Here is a 16,793-nt window from a genome sequence, read left to right on the forward strand (position 1 = left end):
TTCGTTCAATGTTGGGTGCCGTAATTCACGCTGGTGTTGTAATCAGACCCATCTTCGATCACTCACTGACTAGAAAGCCATACGAGGACGAAATCCTTGAAGGAGTGGTGGATGAGCTTCTAAGCGATGTCCCGCTCACATCTTCCACTTCTGTGGTGTCAGCAATATGGAGCGCCAGCACACAGCAGCAGCGAACACGAAACTGGCTGGATGGAACTTTTCATACGCAACAAATTGGAAGGCATGGACCTGTAATTTGGCCGGCTGGGTCACCTGACCTCTCTCCACTCTATTTCTTTGGGATTATGAGAAAGATCGTGCTGACATGATCGAGATGGACGTCAGATCAGCTCAAAACAAGGACAGCGGATGTCGGCCGTAGAATTTGAGCGTCGGTTATCAAGAAAGCCACTGATGATGTGATAAAGCGGACTCAGTACTGCGTGGCTATAGGGGACCTATTCGAACATGTCCTCTAGGCAGCAGCTGGTGTTCAACAGCGCTTACGAATTTAGAGATGATAAGGGCACACTAAAATGTGATGTATTTTTGTTTGTTTGTTTTTGTGCAGGCGTCCGGATTGCCAATTCGGCTCATGTAGAAGCGATATATTTGCAATCTTGAACGCATAGGTTTTGTCTTTTCTCTACACCTTTGTCGCTTCCCCCCGTCTGTTTATTTCGCTTTAATTTTTTTCCCACGACCCTGTTTTTGAAGCACGTATATACGCTCATGAAAAATAAAGCCCTCACTTTAATTTGGCTTTGGTCCGAAGCAATTTTCTGGCGGGAAATAAAGCTGCGTCCGCACTTTGTCGATGCGGTGCCTGTAACTGTAAAGCCGGGATCTTGAAGCATGCTATGCCTATTACATTGCTTTTAGCGTTTCGTGCGTGGTCAGAGCGGCGCTTCAGCCACGTTATCAAGGGGCTTTTGTTATCAGTGTGATAATAAGTGACGGATTGTGACGAATAACAAGCGTAACGTAGAGAGGAAGGAATAGCTGCAAAGCCTCGAAACCAGCTGTTGGTGCTCCTTCAGTACCATTATCAAGCTGATGCGCTGTCTCTTCGGGTTTGCGACAGTCAATGAAGTTGCTTTCACTCAGCTTATTTGAGGGCGCTCTTTATGATGCGGGTAGGAGCGTAGTCCTTTCTTTGGTATTTGTTATATTTCGTGAGGTTTGTTTGTCAGTCGGAAAAAATTGCACGCAGTTAGTACGTCGCTGAAAACACAGCAGTGAGATGTAATTTGGGTGCGCCTGGGGGTGCCTACAAGTGCCTCATTGACACTTTGATAATTAGGACAGTACTTCTCGAATTAGATAACTAATTGCAATTGTCGAATTAAATTTCAGGAACGAAAGAATTACTAGCGGCTACTCCGCTGTACTGGAAACAATATGCACTAGGTTTTCTTCGAGTATCGCAGCTGCTCTTTCTTTAAGTCTTGGTGCATGATAGTTGGAGCACCCTGTATAATTCCCTCAGTAACCGAAATGAGGCCAAGCCGGATTCATTCAAAATCAGAATCAACAGCCCTCATGCGCAGGAGCGCTTGTACTCGGACTCGCAGAAAGAGAAAAAAAGAAGACAGAGAGAAGCTGCAGTTTCGGCGGAAAGGCGAAGCAGTATTAGTGATAGCGAAGTATACGACATTTACACGATGGAAGATTACACCACCGAAAGAAGCCAGATTCTTGGTGGTGGGAAAGGACTCGGGCTGTGAAATTGAACTGTCTCCTACCATGTGGTCTTGTGAATTTTCATATAAGGCCGTCACTTCAGTGATCAATTCTTCGAGGTCACACGAAGTTTCTACTGGTGCCAGAAACACACACACACACAGGCACGTGCACACACACGTACACACGCATATCTATATCTATATATATATATATATATATATATATATATATATATGGGGTTCGGAAAGCCGGTCGGGCCCCATCCCCCTTTGGGAAACCAAACTTTCCGCCTCTTCCTCTTTATTTGGCGATGAGAAAGGTGTGCGACATGCAAAGTGCCTATATCTCTTACCTCTACAGGTTTAGGGCGTTCATTGGACGAAGTACGCGTTAGAATAACACAATGCGTGAAATACCCACTCTTCAATACACTGGTGCAACGTATGCCATAAGTGATACTTCCTGTTTTATGCGGTACACACTATCTGCGGCATAGCTCAAATAAAGAAAAGGCTATTGCAGCTAGAGGTTGTATTGTAGCTAGAGCTATAGCTGCTAAAGGTTAGTCACGTGCACCTAAAGACATCAGTAATCCTTACTCTAGAGTTAACCATCCGACGGACAGATGTCGTTTAGAAAGAAAATTAGGAATTAATCCGATTTATTACCCGCTGCATGATGAATTGCAGTGTATATTGCTCTTTCGAAACGTAAAAGGCTCCTTGGCCGAGCTGCTATGCGAGATTCAGCTCTGTAGTAAGCACTAGAACGACATCGCCTGCAATTTCATATGATAATGAAACTGGAAAATAAATATTAGACTACGCGATGGTGCAAATTGCCCAACAAGCACATATGAAGGAAAGAAACCAATGGTCGCATTGAGGTGCCTTAGCGGACTTGTACGTATACTTGAAGCTGCCCGTGTACTTAGATTTAGGTGCACGCTAAAGAACCACAGGTGGCCCAATTTCCGGAGTCCTCCACTACGGCGTGCCTCATAATCAGAAAGTGGTTTTGGCACATAAAATCCCATAATTTATTTTTTAATACTTGAAGCTGACAAAAATTGACGCATATTTGCTACCGATCAGCAGTATCATTCTCAGTTGCTTGTCAGTAAGCAGCGAAAATCAAGTTGCAGTTTTACTTTTGCAAATTTGTCTGTTTTGGTACAGTAAACCAGCGTGCCACCATTTCGCCCATTAAGAGATGAGTTATGATTCTTTTCGGCATTTATCTCTCCAATCGAATATGCGTTTAGGAACGTTGAAGATGCGGATGGTTGGAGACAAGTAAAATACTTGGTATGCAGTATTTCGCCTTCATTACAACACTGCACAGACTCCGGAGCACGTAATGATAAGCACTTTTTAGCATAACATTTACAATGAGCTCCGCTCAGACCGGCGTATGCTTACAATTTCAAGCAGCTGTTCAGCGTAACGCTCGCGGGAACACTAATGCGCCTGCGCACAACGTTTATGTTGGCAGCGGAACGTAGAACGCTGCCCAGAATTCGCTACGAAACCGATTATGCTATGACCTTTTACATCCAGCCTGAGAACGTGTCGCTGAGGTCGTTGGGAGAATAGCTCGTTAAATAAGCGAAATGAATGCAGCTGATGCATCTGACGCTGCGCGTGAAATGTTAGTGGAGCGAAGCGCAAGCAATGCCTTGCTAAATCGAATATCGCGCGGTCGTCCACCGCATGGTATGTCAGCGGCCTTTTATTAGTGGTGAAGGGCGATGGGATGGGTGACCGAACGCGCGCCCGTGGAAGGCAATTTCCAATTCTAGTGCTATCTGCTGCCCTGTTCGCTTGAGGGGAGCCCCTTGTCGCTGCAAGGCTGTTAGCATGCCATGCGGTTGACGGTCGCGTGGTATTATTACATTTCTCGGCGTTTGTACTGCTACTCACATGCATCACAGATATTATAGGTTAACAAAAAAGATGCAGAATAAGCTGAGGATCCAGCATGTAGAGAAGAAAAAGAATATGTGGGTGGTGTCATTTGTAGAGCGAAATATTGAAAGTTTGGCGGGAGCTCCTCAGATGATGTTTTAAGAACGCACGGGACGACATGTTGGCGAGGCACAGCATGCGGGAAAACTGCTTCGGTGAACTGTAAATAGCGCCCTGACAGCTATTGGGGCTCTGGCAATGCTGGCGTGAAGAGGATCGCCACCACCTACGTTGCAGGCATCGGGATTAAATAGTACGCAAGATGAGATAGAATGAAAACAGTTAGCGTTCATAGTTTGAAGTTTATTCTTCGGTGTTCTTGTGTGACACCACGATGAGGTATGCACACAGCAGCTATGCTAGGAACGCTAGTCTTTGTCTTGCCCATGCAAGCTGTGCGAGACCGCACGCCACCCTGGCTTCGCCCCGCCGGTGATTAAAAGGAGCGTTATGGTTCATCTAATTGACCCTGCCGTTTTTGTAGTCCAACGCATTGCGCGTGTGCCGCACCTTTGGAGAGATTCAAGCCTTCCACGTGATGGCCTCGCGTTCGCCGCTGATAGCATGACAGCAAGATGGCAGTGCCGACCATGTGAAAGCGCCTTCAGAGAGTCCATATAATTGTTATTGCCTTGAATTATACAGTCATAACGCTAAGAGACGGGAAGATAGTGGTTCAAGTTAGTGAGGAAACTGGTGTTGCCACTGTTCCATTGGATAATACAAGAAGCGGGTGTTGTTGTGACAGGGGGTCCGACGATATGATGCATGCACCTTGGTGAAGTAAGAAACGTGGGGCTGGGGTAACATCCAGTACGTTTATGAACACAAGTTTGTATTTACACTTTGTACAAGAATGAGGAACGATGCAGAAAATATGTTCAAGTGAGCTGCCGATTCTTGATCACGAAGGCTCTGTCTTGACATTTAACTCCTCCGTCGTTCTGGACATGTCACATTCTCCCAGTCTAGTGTCAGGAGATGGGTGACATCCTCCTCTGCCTATCCGGAGATTCGCAGCTCTTGTTCTCCAATGAGATCTTGGCCCAAACGCACGCAAAGTGGGAAAGAAGGATTCACACAATGACCCTGTTTCTTACACGGACGTGGCTGTTCGAGCCGGTTGGTATTCGTGAAAGACTCCTTCTTAGTCACACCGAGATGGGAGGCAAAAGACAAAAACAAACACGTCCTCGCTGGGAGGCAAAGGCACCCCGAAGTCATTCGAAGGAATTTCCCCTTGCAAGATGCCCGAGCACACTTGGCGGTGTCATACTGGTTGCCTTGAATCACCGTCGTTGGAAATGGCTCTTATGAGGGCTTTGGCGCGTTTACCATTTTCGTATTCTCCGGGTCCGACTGGTTTAGCGGGGTAAATGCGCGGTCACAACAGTGTTGGGTAGGCTATGTACGCCGTAATGCCGGTCTGCTTAATAGGAGTTGCAGAATGGATCGTAAGAAAGACAAACGCAGTCGAGGACAGCAGAGCACTGGGTGATGCGATCAACTTGAGAAACATGCGTGCATAAGTTTGCGTAAGGTAGTGCAAGACACAGGTAATTGGATATATCTAAAAAAGGTATTATCCCCGCATTCAGAAATGCGGTTTAAGTTAAAGCCCATGATTTGCTTGATATACATGACACTTGGCGTGAACGTTCCCAAGAAGCTCACTGAGTTTCCTTCGGCGCGTTCACGTAAGGCGTCGTCTAGATCAAGTCAATCATGGGGTTTAAGGTAACGTGCATTTTTCAATGCGGGAGTTAGTCCTGCATTATGTCTAAAAAAGTTTCATGATGATGATGATTTTAACGTTGACAAAATCCAAGTACACGGATTGTTTGCGTGCGCTTCATGTCAAACGAGATAATTATTGATCTATCCGTGTTTCTCAGCAGACTATGGTTTCAATTTTTTTTACTGCCACACAAGACACTGCTCAGGCGAAGGCTAATTTTATGGCTTCTTTCCTATGGAGCCCTGTCACAGCAACGCTTCTCACGAACTTCACGGTTAAGATCACTGCTCGTGCTTTATATATTGGTGACCTGATACTAACAAACCATTTGTAAGTTGGCTCATGGTTAATTTGCCTGTCTTTTCCTATCCTCGTCTATTCGCGCATGGCACAATAAGAAAGCAGGAACACCAATACAAAATACTTTTCAGTAAAATCTAACAGTTATCGCGGAACTATTATTCCAAAACTTTCTTTAATAAAAATGATCCACTTATAAGCATGAAGTGCCTAATTATAGTCCATGCCTAATATAAGTATGTCTAATATACATACATATTGTTTAACTCATACTATGCGGTCGACTTAGTAGCACCAGGAGAAACACGGCCACAGTGAAGCCGCGCGAGGTGCCCCTGTGTGTATGCATTCCTACTCTGCGTGTTACTTTTCAAAACAATCGAGAGCGCATAGAACGTGCAAACAAAAATATTAGTTTATTTTCGGGAGATGAAGAAAACTGAATATTTGACAAGCAATTGTTTGGGTGTGAGGAACATTCAAAGATTTGATTTTTCCTGAAAGAATCGCACAGTGCAGAACTGTATACGCTCGCGATTTCCATACTCTGCCTGAGTCACGGAGTTGATCGACATGACAGGGAGAGCCATCGCGTGCACCGATCCCTCAGACAAGCTTAGGCGTGGGAGAGAGATTTCCACATTGTGCGGGAAGTGGAGGGAAGAATTAAGAAGAAGGCGCCGACTAGTGCGGACGTGGAAAGATCGGCTCCCGCTTTCGTAAATATTTTCGCTCTGCTTTTTGTGTCACCTACCGCTGAAATGCACGCCATTCGACACGATTTCTACTGAGGACTTCATTCGGTGAGTGGCCCTCGCGCGGAAATTGTGGAACTTTTTGTGTCGACCACGCCGTGGCGACGCTTGGCGCGGGTAGGCTTAGGCCTAACCCGACGAATGAGGGGCATTATGCCCGAAGTAGAAATGGTGGTAGGAGAGGAAATCTCCTCCGAAGAAGCCAACAGCCCAGGCTGGACGACAGCGTTGGGAAAGAACAAGAAAGCTCGGCAAAAAACACCAGTTTCAACGAGCAAGAAAACCCACGTGGGCTCGAAGGGTGGCTGCCGCACGGCTGCCCCGCAAGGCGGGCTGCAAGGCCTCGCAGCCTCGTCGAGGCTCCCCAGACTACCTAGGGAGCACATAGGAATTATTCTCCGCCCAAAGGGCGGGCTGGACGTCGAGAAGATAAGCCAAATCAAGCTGGCTCAAGCCTTGGCCACGGCGGCTGCGCTAGCCCCCGCAGGAACTGAGGGCGACGTAATCTGCCCTAATTTCACTCAGAACGTTCTCGTTGTCTCCACCCCGGAGAAGAAGAACGCCACCGCTTATGCAGGGATCCAGAAAATCCGCATAAGCGAAGGACTATACAAAGTGGCCGCATACATCGCGGCCCCAGACAACACCTGCAAAGGGGTCATACGACGTGTCGACGCCGACATCAGCGAGGCCCAACTCCAGCGCATGGTCGTCAACCATCGTAACCCGAAGGCTCTGGAAGTCAAACGAATTAAGAACACCACCACAGTGGTTGTCCTCTTCGACGGCATGAAAGTGCCTAACTATGTCATTTGCGGCGTCAGCCTTCTGCGCTGCACGCTCTACAAACGCCAAACTGAGGTGTGCTACGAGTGTGGCGGCTTGGGACATCGTGCGGACGTCTGCCCCAACCCCACCAATGAGAATTGCCGGGGCTGCGGACTATCCTCCCCGCCCGATGACCGCCAGTGTTCGCCGAAGTGCGCCCTTTGCGGAGGCCCGCATCTTACGGCGGACAAAACGTGTAAGCAGCGCTTTCAAGTCCCATACCTCGTACGAAGACGCCGACGGCGCCGTAAGCGCGCCAAGAACAAGCACCAGCAGCAACAGCTGGCCAAGGAGAACCAACCACGTGGCTCCAGCACGGCGAGAGCCCCCAGGAGGGAGCGCTCCGTCACGCCCTCTGGTCGACAATGCAGCCTCTCCAGAGGGCGCTCTCGTTCCCGAGGGCGCTGTACCTCCCGGTTACGGATCCAGGAAACGTCAACCTGGGCCGATCGTGTCAAGCCGAAGCAGACGACGCCGGCTTCAAAGGTAACGCAGGTAGCATTGCCGGAGCATAAAGTTGATCCCAGAGTCGCTCAACTCATGCAAGAGAACGCTCGACTCAAAGCAGAAATGCAGCAGATGAGGGCCGACTTTGAGTCGATCCGTAAGTCGTACCCCTCGCAAGTCGAGAAGCAACAGGTGCCCCCCTCAGGGGAGCCACAGGCGCGCTCGGGTAAACATAGGGCCGCGCCGCCAGAGGGGGAAGCTGACTATATGGAGACCGAGTCCAATAACAACGACTTAGAAAGCATGCAGCGGGCAATTCAGCAGCTCTCTGAAAGCGTGAATGTCCTCCTCAAAAGGATGGCATCCTTGGAAAGTGCACAGGCCGCGTTAGCTACAGCTAGACAGCCTTCGAGGGAGCCCCGTCGGGCACGTTTACCCGCAAGCGCCGTCCCCGTCAACAAGACGGTGGAATGGCCAGTCCAAGGCAAGCACCATGGCGATCAATGCCAATAAGTTGGTTGTGCGGCAGTGGAGCTATGCCAAAGCTCCGCTGCAGCAATTCATTTCGGCACAGGCGGTCAAACCGCACGTAATTCTGTTACAAGAAACTCTCGATGACGCGCCCACCTTCCCGGGATACAGGGTTGTATCGATACGGGAGCAAGGAAAGCGGGGTTTAGCAACCTTGGACGCACGGAAGTGCTCCTTTCAAGTACACAAATTAACAATTGGCAAAACTAGGGCGGAAATCATTATGGTCGAAATTATCCCTAACAATTGGCTTAAGAGCAGTGTCTTCCTTTTGGACATATACAGCTCGCAGTCAGATCAACGGCAGGCATTCGCCACAATCATGACAAAGGCGGTGGCCCTGAGCAAGGAAGCCCCCATAGTGATAGCGGGTGACTTCAATGCACCCCACAATGCCTGGGGATACCCCCGCTAATCCACCAAGGGCAATCTCCTTGTCCAGGCAGTTGCTGACTGCTCACTGGAATTGATTACGGATCCTCAATACCCGACGCGAACGGGCACGTCGGTAGTCTGAGACACCACTCCGGACCTGGCGTTCGTCAAGAACGCCCCCGGAGCAGGATGGCAAAATTTGCAAGAGAACCTGGGTACTTCATTGTGGAGATTACCCTAACAATTAGCACAGCCCCTACCAGGGAATTTAAAGTTACGGAGTGGGATGCCTTCCGGAAAATGCGGAAGGCGGACCAGACCGACTACGATAATCTCCATAGTCTGTTCACAAGACTACAGAAGGACGTGCAAGCTGCGACCAAGGTGGTTAAGACCGACCTAAAGTAGATCGGATGCACGCGTGCCTTGCGCACCTCCTAGAAGCCAAAAACTCCATCCTGCGACGCTGGAGAACGCACAGACTCCACCGCCGACTTCGCAAGAAAATTGTGGAGCTCAATCGTACAATAGAAACTCATTCCATCGAACTGTCCAAACAACAATGGAATGAAGTGTGCTCCTCGGTTGATGGGCAGATGAGAACGGGGGCAAATGGAACCTGCTCAAACACTTACTCGACGATTCGCAAAGCAAAAACAATCAGAGACTAGCCATCGATCGCATTGTATATAATCAAAAGGCGGCGGGTGTATCTGAGCATGTCCTCCTTCAAGAGTTGGCCGAAAACTATCTCCCGCTGTGCCCCTCCGATGACGGCGATTATCCTCGTTATCGGGGGGGCACAAATAAAAACGATCATCAAATGCACAAACGCAGTAAATGCATCAGTTGAAGGCTGGCTGTGGTCTTAATAAGCGAGTCTTCAAATCTCTCCCTTGAACCGACATGGATTCCATACAACAAGCTCTGTCAGAGGGGTAAGCGAAATATGCGTCTTCAGGTATTGAGTGTGACGCACTAATTAAATTACGACGGCGGAATTCATTTCTTCCATAGTCCCAATATACCGTGTCATAAGGTAAGTTCAGCCACCGTGTGCGTTAACAACGTTGCTTGAATGACACGCCGTAAGGAAAGAAATAAATGCCTTAAATAGAAACGACGACATGTCCTTGGTTGCGCAGGCCTATTTTCCCTCGCACGGTCTGCCATCTTCTCTAGTGGCTGGCAGCTCTCTTTTAAGCCTGCCTCGTAGGGAGAGCTCGTAATGAGGACGGGAATCCTGAAGCGTGAGCCGGAAGCGACAGCGAAACGTTAATGAAGTTTCCTCGACACCCACCCTTCACCCGCTTGCAAGCTATTACGAGTGGAGTCGTGCGAGAGCGCCCCTGGTCCTAATATGCGAGCCATCAAGTCTCTCGCTTGAACCATTATAGATTGCAGATAACAAACTCCATGCAATACACGATTCCTGATGAAGCATGCCTAACGTCATGACACCACAGAGAGCGCGCCTTCATGCCTACGAAGCTTATTTCTTTATTTAAAACGTCGGGCCTGGCTAATGTAGTATTTCAAGTGTAACATATTATCAAGAGAATATATAAGCTCGACAATGTAGTCGAGCTTGTACAGGGTGTCCCAGGATGTCTAGGTGTCCCAGCTACATTGCATTGCGTTTTTAATAAATACGGAGGCATAAACGGGAGAATAACGACATGTGTATTGTTCACACACGAGTACGGCAGCCGTCAGTAAATTTTTGCTAATGCCATTAAGCGGGATGGTGCCAAAAATTTTGCCAAAACACGTTTCTTTAAAACGTGGGACCAATAAATACTTCATCTTGTACACAAAATGTCCAGCAAGTGGCGCGCTTGTATCGTTGCATCATAAGTGACTCAGAAATCGCGCCTCTGATGCATACCCCCTCGTAAAAGTGGGCGTGGCTTCTAAAAGTTGGCGTGGCTTCTGTCCGCGTTGCAATTTTCACTATAAATGAAGCAATGCAACAGTAATGCGTACAACGAAGGAAGGCCATGACAAGTACCAGAAACCGTTTCGTAAGAAATCTGATGCAGATCATGCTGCAGACTGTGCCTCAGATGCATACTAGGATGGCCAAACAGGGAAAACTTATCAAGATTTCTCAAAACGCTGTTTTGACTTCTATAAGGAACATGTTCTCTGCAATGAATGAACGGTTTTCTTTGAAATTTCAATCGATAATTGCTCAGTGGTCATTGCATAGACTGAACTAAAACATAATTTTTCAATTAATACTTTTTTTATCTAGAACTTTCTGCATTAAAAACCACCGAGTTAGGCTGTGAAATAAAAAAAGATGTATTTAAGAAATTCAATTTTGAATTTTTTCTTTTAGTTCAGCAAAAGTCTTGTGTTGTAAGGAAGACGTGAGATCACTTTCATCCCTCTAGAAGGAATCCTTACTTTTTAAATATTCATTCACCAAAGTAACAAATGAGTTTAATTTATGTGTTTATTAATTACATACTGAAATTCTTGCTGCAATACTCATACGGAAGAAGTACAAACATATTCAAAAAGCTGTACAAATTTTGAATTGTTTTAGCGAGTGAATGTTGAAATATTCGAAAAAAAAAAGAAGATATTGCCATCTCTACGGCTACCATCCCCCCTTATATTAATTGTTATTTGCAGCTAGCTTATCTTTAGTTACTGTTCTGAATTATGAGGTGTGAATGAATTATCTGTAGAAAATGGAGAGGTGACTCAAACTGGCAGGTTTTCAGGCAAGTACATTTTACCCGTTAATTTTTCTTTCGGATCATAAAAAGAGTTATTGAAAGCTGAAAAATATCACGCGGCTAACTATCCGCGCAGATCAAAGAGCAACGCCTTCGAACACGCTTCACAGGAGATAGTGAGCGAGCGCCTTTTTCCTACGACGCATCAACCACTAGTTGTCGGCACTTCTTCCCTATCAGCACCAAGGCACTGCGCGTTCGCTGGTGGAGCGCGCCAGATAAAGCACCAGCTCTGCCACTAAGTGCCATGGAGCATGTTTTGAGGGTGCTGCTTGTCGATGCAGGTGGAAGTACAGTCCCGTGATATCTATTTCCTTGCGGGCTTTCTTAATCAGTTTCAAAAACTATACGGCCAAAATAACATGGCTGGAAACATGCCAACTTTATGTATGTCTAAAGGAATACTGAACAAAACATTAAAAAAAATTAAATTATGGGTTTAACGTGCCAAAACCACTTTCTGATTATGAGGCACGCCGTAGTGGAGGACTCCGGAAATTTCGACCACCTGGGGACCTTTAACGTGCTCCTAAATCTAAGTACACGGGTGTTTTCGCATTTCGCCCCCGTCGAAATGCGGCCGCCGTGGCCGGGATTCGATCCCGCGACCTCGTGCTCAGCAGCCCAACACCATAGCCACTGAGCAACCGTGGCGGGTGACAAAACATTTGGCGCCGATATTTATAGCCCAAATGAGAGCCTGGGTACTGAGATTGGTTGAGGCAACCTTGTTTTCAGGTCGGAGCTAGCGGAAAATAATGAATGTAATGCAATTTTCGCATAATGCCGCGTCTAGCCATCGCCCACCTCTCTCCACCCGCATGGATGGCGCCAGAGGGCAGCGAGCGACGTCTCAACTGCGCAGTTGCTGCTTTGTAATCTCTGCTTTGTCTGCTGCTTTGTAATCTGATCAGCGAGGCACCTGGCACAAAGCAGGAGAATGCATTCTACGCTGCTGCGCGCAAGCGTGTGAGAAAAGTACCGTCGGGTGAGACAAGCCGGGTCATACCTTTCCGCCCGAGCCAAAGCTTCGGGGGATATGGATTCGCGCTGCGAACCCATCGCAGCCAACATGGGTGCAAAGAGCAAAGCGGGCGGGCGGACGTCAGGCAAGCGCCGGCTGCCCACATCCGTTACTCTCATAGAGTTTCCTGCACTACTGGGGACTCTAGCGATAGTGTCGGCGGGAGCTGCAATGGAGGCAGTTCAGCCAGCAAAAGAATTATGGGAAGTACACAAACTTGCCTAGACCTCGCCCTTCTGGCTCCAAACGGCTTCGTGGCCTTGTAAGCTGGTCATTTTCAACAAAGTTTTGCGTAATAAATAATTATATAAACATTACAAAAATTCTCAAACGACATGATTTGAACACCGGACTTCAAGTATGGAAGCCCGATATTGAAACAATTACGTCACAGATGCATGCATCGATATGTGACATAAAATGCCCCTATGAATTTATCGCCGGCAAGCCAATTCCTTGAAACTCTTGGCGCATTTCGATTTGGCCACCTCGAGAAGCTGAATGGTATGGTATGGTAAAACTTTAATGAAGTCCTGCAGGTCGTGAGTCTTCACGAAGCGGGCCGCTCCCACGTCGCTGAATCGTCGCAATTAATAGCGTTTGTGCGTGTTCGCAGCGTCTTTTGCCCTTCGAAAAGTGTAGATTGCTCTGAAATTTAGCAAAATGAAGGCATAAAAAGCGCAATAAACTAAGCCACAAGAACATGTGAACCTACAAGCACGAAGATCAGACGAATCCATGTACTTCTTATCATTCCCATGGTGGCTGAAGAATTGCAGCGCCAGAGTTCCCTTTCGTAATTATTGTCGGAAACTCTACGGCTGCTGCTTCTGCTGCTGCTGCAAGCCGGCACAGATGACGTCACGAAGGTCGCCGCGTAGCCCCACGCATGCCACCATGCAGCTGCCGCGTGCTCACAATCCTCCAAAAGAACAGCCACCCGTTGAAAAATATGCGAAACAAACTCTGCGTATCGGAACAGTTGCGTCTTCCGAATCGAATTTCGATGCTTCTGTCATTTTTTTCCTATTCTTGTTAAGTATCCCTTTAAATTTTCTACAAATTCTACAAATTGACAGCGCGACATTCATAGCTGTAATAAAGACTTAGCTAATTGCTATTAATTATTAAATTCAATGGTATCAACAAACCTATTACTGGTGGCTACTCTACTCGACTGTGAACAATCTGCACTCGGTTATTTTCGCATAGAAAGGCCCGCCTCTATTTAAGGCGATGCCTGATAGCATGGACACCCTGTATATGACCGTTCCACAATTTTGTACCTTTTCTGTTGTTTTCTGTTAGGCGTTTCATTGCTTCCTAAAGGAGGAGGAAAGGAACGTTAACCAGAAATGCGTTAGTTAGCTACCCGACACTGGGGAACGGGAAAGAGGAAACAGGAAGATGAGATAGAGGGAGGTGTGGCCGAAGGAAAGACGCAGTGAGTTCACGCACGCGCTCGGAGTGCCTCCTCAAGTCGAAGGCGTTCACAAAGGTCCGTCGCTTTCAATAAAGACAAAACTGCCTTCACAACTGCATGTACCGACGAGCGATGGGACGGTCTTTAAGTATCGCTTGCACGGACAAGGCCGATCGTCCAGTCATCGCTGTACGATAGAAAGGGCTTTTCTTACCGGCTGAAATCGACGACAGTGGCGCAATAAATGTTCGATGTCCTCTTCGCTGCCGCAGATGTCACACGCAGTACTGTCGGTCATTCTAAATAATGTAGTGCAAGCCTCCGTTAAAGCCACTCCTAACCACAGCCGAATATAAAACAGAAGATATCACAGATGATCGATGATGGGTGCACTATATGAGCCTGGTGATAGGCGAAGCATGTGTTTGACGATGAAAGAGAGCTTTAGCGTGCTGCTATGCGCCACCTAAGCAAAAGAGCGATCATTGAAGAAAACGAACTTGGACCATGGATTCGACCGTCATTCGCAGAGAAACCAGAGTATTTCGGCGATATGCGCCATTAAAGAGAATGATAGTGCAGCACCTGCGGACGATCGAAAGTGACGAGGAGGGTAAATCTGTGGCAAAGCTGGGAAAACGAAAGTATATTGCGTCCCTGAATCAATAGTTCCTGGCGGATAGCTTTCTTTGACAGTGAGAGCGGGATTCCATGCAGCCCGACTAGCGCATTGCTAGTATCATTGCCTTAGTATACGCGCATTGTGTGCAATTTGCACTGCAGGGTTACATTATTAGCTCGCAAAGGCTCCCTCGCCGTGAAGGCCCGGTAGGTGGCTACCGCGACGATGCTCCGAGACTGAAGAATTATTTACGTATGCGTCCTGTCTGGCAGAAACCAGGCGTGTAACGACGCTGGAACGAAGATTAACGACGGCAACGGTGTTGCCGTCGTCGCACAACGGCGGTGCACGACGAGATACTAGCACAAAAACCGTCGCCATTTGTCAGCATCCTATAAATTAATTAGATAGATTGGTTTTCGCGTTGCTCAGTTGGAACGCTGACGTGTGTGCGCACAACGCTCAGGCCCGTAACGGACGACAGCGAGAATGGTGCCTTGGCTGAGGCAAAGCCGATGGAGCGGCGAGTGGCGGTGCGTCCACTTGGCTTCGTCGCTTTTGCAGCCAACTGCAGGGTGCGTGTCTGGAGACCTCGTAACGCTCGACGCGTGGGCCACGCGGCCCATCGTTATCAGGACAGAACAGCAGTGCGAATGCGGCTAGTGTGCTCATATATTTGCATCGCAATACAATGAAAAAACAAACAAAGAACACAGATGCCACGGAATCAGACTGACAATTCATTTTATGGAAATTAGCTGAGTTGCAAAGTCCGGCAGGCATGCGTCACTTTGTCATTCTAAGCGTGAGTCGAATGAAACAAAGGCGGCTTAGAGGAGGTAGCCAGCTTAGGGCGCCCACAAGACTTTATAAACCCAGAAAGCAACAACCCCATTTTCTTTTTTTCTTTTTTTTTTTTGGGTGGAGGGTGGTTACGGGATTGCATTAGTGTATACACTTCCTTAGTAAGATGTTTCACCATCCGCCACCGCATTGTCGGACACCTTGCGTATAAAGACCCCTCGAATGAAAGTGCCAATTTTAGCCACGGTGTTCCAGAGAGTATACGAAAACGATCGCCGTTGAATAGGGTAGAGCAGGAAGGCAGCCAGATTTAATTATGCAAATAGCCTGTCGAGCACGTATGCGCTGTCCTCGAACTTGCGAAAGGCGCGGTATTTGACCGGAGCTATTCTCGGCAGTCCATGTTTGTTCAAGCGCTCAGAACCACGTATTTTGGCGCATCATGCTTTGCATCATCTCCGCAACGCAGCAATGCCATTGCGTTTATATACTCATTAGCTGTCATATGCTCATTTACACGTATTTACGTAATATTACTAATGATCTGTAATAAGTTTCGCGATTTTCAAGTTCCTCGAAACGGACCTGCAAATCTCGCAAAGAGGTTCACTTTATAAAATACCTTGCAGTAAGGAGCGTGTATTGCTTGATGAAGGCCTTTCGGAGTTAGCTGAGCGGGTGCAGTGCGAGCTAATTTACGAATAATGATACAAATTCAGACGAATATTCTTATTCTGGACGCATATTCAAGTGTTTCAGAAATGTGTGCACGCCATTGTTGACTTTAATGGCGCAGTGTTATAAAGTGAGACCTTCCAATAAACCCTCACTAGAAGGAAAACATATTTCATGTATATCGCGCGGTCCGGTATTTTCTAACATCGAAGATAACGTACGTTCAAAGTACAGGGGCGTTGCACCCGTGTACATTACCTGTAGGAAACTTAACATATTGCAATGTTTCTTCATCTATATGGAGGCCTAATACTGCCGGTTGCGCGACTCCTGACAAGCACAATGCTTTTCTAACCATGCATGCCTATTGTGCAAATGGATAACAATCTGGTGATTGTCCCATCATTACCGGCAAAAAATTGTATTGATATTCTCTTCTCATGGAAATCACTTTGTCCATATAATCGCGCATCTTCATCGTAGTTGCCGTAACGAAGAAAACAGCAATATTTAAATGCATACGCATTTCTATACCTATCCAATGAAAAATTTGTCCGTCACGTAAAGAAATGGATGGATCATACCCCCGTAAGCAAGCAAAAAATGCAATGGCTCCTACACACGAACGGCAGTGGCTACAAGCGCTCAGCTTAGTGAAGAGAACAGTGCATACATTCATTGAAATCACCCGTACAACACTCAGAACAGCATACGTTTCTGTAAAGAATAAGGTCAAAACAAGCATCGGAACCGTAAATAAAACGTTGCATACCCCTCTCAACAAATGTAGTGGTCCTGCAATATGTTCGCTAAATTGATCCTAATTCTCTTTAATTAAGACCAGAGGTCATGAGTTCCACTCCCAGCA

At 47.2% G+C, this 16,793-nt stretch overlaps 1 long non-coding RNA gene across 2 annotated transcripts in view; it reads right to left on the minus strand.

Moving 5' to 3' along the window:
* The window catches only part of LOC140215946 (uncharacterized), a 172,593-nt gene that overhangs the window by 51,553 nt on the left and 104,247 nt on the right, over positions 1-16,793 (minus strand). The gene's annotated exons all lie outside the window — the stretch shown is intronic.

Source organism: Dermacentor andersoni, chromosome 2, assembly GCF_023375885.2.
Source record: "Dermacentor andersoni chromosome 2, qqDerAnde1_hic_scaffold, whole genome shotgun sequence".
NCBI lineage: Eukaryota > Metazoa > Arthropoda > Arachnida > Ixodida > Ixodidae > Dermacentor > Dermacentor andersoni.